The sequence below is a fragment of the Centropristis striata genome, chromosome 2 (assembly GCF_030273125.1).
Source record: "Centropristis striata isolate RG_2023a ecotype Rhode Island chromosome 2, C.striata_1.0, whole genome shotgun sequence".
NCBI lineage: Eukaryota > Metazoa > Chordata > Actinopteri > Perciformes > Serranidae > Centropristis > Centropristis striata.
The window spans coordinates 10,408,864-10,413,617 of NC_081518.1; positions in this window are offsets into that span (position 1 = coordinate 10,408,864).

Consider the following 4,754-nt stretch of genomic DNA (forward strand, 5'->3'; position numbering starts at 1 on the left):
GCTTGTCTGCTCAACTCCTCAAGATGGCCAATGTGAAGTCTGTGTGTCAAAGAAGAAAAGTTTTTTTAGGACGGATTTCTATGGTATAATATTAAGTGAAACATTAACACAAGACAATGGATAGAATTTCTTTAAATTATGCTCAGCATTGATCTAATTTAAATATATGGAAAATGAGAAATTTTACCTTGATATTTTTTGACTCTTCTGCTGATTAGATCTTTATCCTCAAGTCTTGAGAAATCCACCATTTGCTACTTTCTCTCTTTACCTTCAGTTCACCTCAGACTCCAAATCTCCTCCAAACTTAAATATAAGCAAACTTTCATCCGCAGAGGATGAAAAAGGTATAGTTCCTATTTTGAAAAGTTTCTAATTGTCGAGTGGACTCGAAACCAACTGTGTCGATGTCTCTGTCAATCTGTCTGCTAGTCTGTGCTCATGTTTTTGTCTTCATGACTTATCACTAACCTATGATAGACACGCCCATATTGACGGTCAGATCCAGGTGCCCCCAGATGACTGTGTGCGTGTGTGTGGTGTGACAAATCAGTTTCAGCAAAAAAATTACAAGTTACATATTCAGTTTTTATGTGTGGCACTAAAAAGGTACAAGGTTCGCTTACACTGACGCCCATGCGCGCGCGCACACACACGCACGCACACACACGCACACACACGCACGCACACACACATACACACACACACTCTCTCTCCCTCTCCCTCTCTTTAATTAACTTAGGACAAGACTTATCTTAGTGTTCTGTAATAAAGATAACCTTGGGCAAAAGAGTTGGTGTTGATTTTGGGGGGTCATACATAAACAATGCTTGCTTTTTATTATTTTTATACATCAGTATAAGAATCCTGTTGATATAGTCCCATCCTTATATACGGCTCCTAGATGTCTAGTATAGTGCTGTGGATTGAGCTTTGTATAGTAGTGTTATGTATGAAATGTTTTTATATTGGTAGATGTGCAAAGGCCCAATGGAAGCATGAGATGGCACGTTTTATCTTTTCTTTATCTCACTCTGGTTGTAAAGCTTATGACTTAACCGGCACCATGGGAACCAGTACTCCGTTGTTGTTGCTTTAACCTAAACACAGTTTTATGGGTTCACACTTAATATAAACATGCTCGTTTGCCATAGCGTTCAACATTTATGCCACTTTTGATAAACATGGTCAGGTTTCAGGTTTTTCTTCTGGGATGTATACCATTCTAACATGTAATAACGCACTAACGATATCTCTTACACAAGAACAACACAAAGCTTAGTTTAGTGCTGACTTTGTTTGCCAATTGTCAGTTACAAATTTAGTGTGTGACTGTTGCCACTGGGTGTCAGTACAGGGCTTTGATTTTTGCAGATGCCTATTGCTTCAATGACTTTTCACTGTTTTCAGTTGTGTGTATGTGTGAAAGGAAACAGGCTCTATACAATATTTTTTGTTTGTGTAGCTACTTCATGAGTGATGGTATGTTTGTGTATGTTTGCATCTATGAAGCAATGGGCCTTCATGTTAATGCGCCAGTGTGTGCGTGCATTTGTGTTGATGTGTATGTGTATAGTGTGGGCTTAAACGAATGTCTCTGTCAGGTTGTGGACTCTCATTAAGATGCTCTGCCAGTGCATAATAAGCTGGCCATATGGTCAACATGGCGGTGCTATCTCCCCCCACCTTCAGGTGTTTGGGTTTGAGAGCAGCCCCACCATTATAACACACAGCAACCAGAGAGCAAAGCAGGAGAGAGAGAGAGAGAGAGAGCAGATTTTATGGGTTTAATTTGGAGAAGCAAGATCATTTGCAAGCTCAAACTTTTCAATAAAAGATCTCTTATTGTTAATAAAAGCCAGTGGGCTTACGGCACAGGAAGTTGTAAAGACAAGAGTTTGGCGTCTATCATTTCTCAGTAGCAGTGATCCCAGCTTGACAGGCCTGCTCCATGATCTGTGAAATGTTGTTCACATCACAATGGTAATGTCACTGAGGGCATTGTTACTGCTATTCACAGCTGATGCCTCTCAGATCTACAGAAAGGTCAGTAGTGAAGTACCCATCCCATCCTGAATTGGACACACTGAAATGTTCAATGGCAAACTATAATTAGTAGCCATATGGGCTACCTGCTGTAGATCCACATGGGGAGGCTGCTCTACTATATGTTGTCTGTCGCTATGATTGGCTGTTCAGAGCCTATAAATGGCAAGAGAGAAGTAGACTGAATCATAATAAAATGTAAAATTAATGTCCATAGACTAGCTGGGAATATCTGGTGGGAACCATTATCATCTTACCTTGAATATGTAACAGTTTAATTATTTTTAAATTTTAATTGTGAAAGAAGTGGCTAACTCTAATGTGAAAATGTTTCTGGTACTGCCACTGTCGCTGCCCATTCTGCAGCTGTACAAGCCACTTTCAGCTCATTGTTTCTGGTGTGTGTGGTTGAGTTCCCTTTAAATAAGACATACAGTACCTGTCCAGAGTGAACTAGTGGAGAGCTGCAGTGAAAGAGAGGCTGGTGAAAAAAGTCACACATCCAACAAGCCTCAATGACTACCGGTAGATTTTCTTCTCAGCAGTCAGCCAGACAGAGGACTGCAGTGGGTTGTTCATGTTGCTGCATTTCAGTTTGATGTGTTAATAATATCAGGCAGTAATTTAGTACATTATCCATAAGGACTTGATAACTAGACATACTGGGGCTTGTTGCTGTGAGTTTGTTTTCGACTACTTTTTCCCCCTCTACCAGTCAAAAATTACAGCTTTGAAACTACCATTGATGTGTACTGGAAGAAACACAAGCACAAGAGTTTCAACAGAAACATTCAGAGGCCAGAGATGATTGTAATTCACTGAGCGGGATGAATGTGAAAGAGAATATTGCTGATCGGTTCATTAAGGAATGACTCTTTTTGAAAATTATACACAGCTAGAGCTCTTTGCAAGCCTGAGGGTAGTGATCTGCACTGATTGTGCTGAAAGAATATATTCAGGTCAAAATCAGTTGATGTAAGCCCCCTCTCCAGTCCTATACACAGACACAAACACACACAGTTGATACATCCATTGGCCACCCTTGTGACTTACTTAAAGAGAAGTCACATAAAACTATTTCTGTAAAACTGCGCTACTAATTGCAAGGTCAAATTGTGTGTCCCTCTTCATCTGGTTTGAACAAAAATAGTCGAAACTGTTTAAATCCAGTTTCTCCTGACCTTTTAGATGATGTATATAGGTGTCAAATTTTACTACCATCTCTTGTTCAAAATGGAACTTCTGTGAAGTTTGATGTCTGAGGTCTGCCAAAACAATTGCTGAGAAACTATATATAGGCATAATTACTATAGGACAGACATTCTGAGCAGACACTGAAAAGAGGAAGAGTGCTATTAGGGTAAATGTTCAGAAACATCAAATTCATCAAAGTGTTTTAGAACTGCATTCTGCAAATGTGGCTGTATGTCATCTGAAACAAAATGAAGATCAGGACAGTCTGCTTAAAAAAAAAAGAAATGCCTTTGATCTTGCATGGCTTTACTTGACTTAAAATGACACTTGTTAGACTTCCAAATCCCAAATATAGGAGAGGAATTGGTGGACAGATTGACTGAATAAAATTGACACAATCCTAATAATAGAATACCAATGAAAAGGTGCTGTGAAATCGTCATTACTGAATGCTATTTTCTCTGCAATTTATTGGTGCAGGCTGTGGAGTAAAATTAGATGATTTTTATACACAGATCTGCACAACACTATTCCACAAGATCAGCCTGGTGTTTCTCGTATGCACATGATGTACTGTATATATGTGTTGAAAATGCTGTGTTTATTACAAAATAATTCTTGTTACATAATAAATCTAAAGGGCTTTCAGAGAGCACTGACCTCCGACAAGGCCATGCCTTACCTCACAATGTTAAGTGAAACATAATTTGTGTATCTGCCTTGTAATTTGGATCTCCTCCAGAATTTTATGGATTATTCCTCTGATCATGCTTTATCTTTGCAGCAAGTTTTATAAAAATTGGTCTGTAAGTTTTTCTGTTATCCTGCTGACAAAAAACTAAGCAAACTGAAAACAACCTCCTTAGACGAGGTAATAAATTAAAAAGCTGAGAGTTCAAACGTGTTGGCCAAATCGGAGCCATGCATGTGACACTCATACAGTCATACAGTAGTCTCACATAGCCAGACCTATCACCACAACACTGTCAGTGTTTTTTTTTAAACCAGTCACAATTAGGCCTGTCACAATAATTACAAGGTTAACTTTTTGCGCTCAGCAAAAATGGTTAAGATTATATCCATTATCATATAATACTGCCTGTTTTTTTCTATGTTTTATACATTTTTTTGCATTTCAATGTCTGAATATTCTTAAGAATTTAAAGTCCATTGCTCTTTGAAAGGGTGTACCCTCATTATTAGTGGCATAATATCATCGCAGTTATTCCAGGGACAATATTGTCTAACAAAAAGTAGTTAAACTGACAGGCCTAATCACATTCGACTGGGCATTCACTGTGACCTTGCAAAACAGACTGCGGAGATAGCAGAAGGAGAGGAGAATGCTGCATGAGAGAGGAGACCAATGCCAGGTTTATAGCAACAGTCTACATCTGTTGACTGTTGCTAGTCAAACAGTGAAAAGAAACCGAGAAACTCTTTTTTCAAAACATCACAGTACTCTTTATGTAAATTGCTGGTTGTGCCGGAGCAGTGTATGTGTGCTTCTTTTT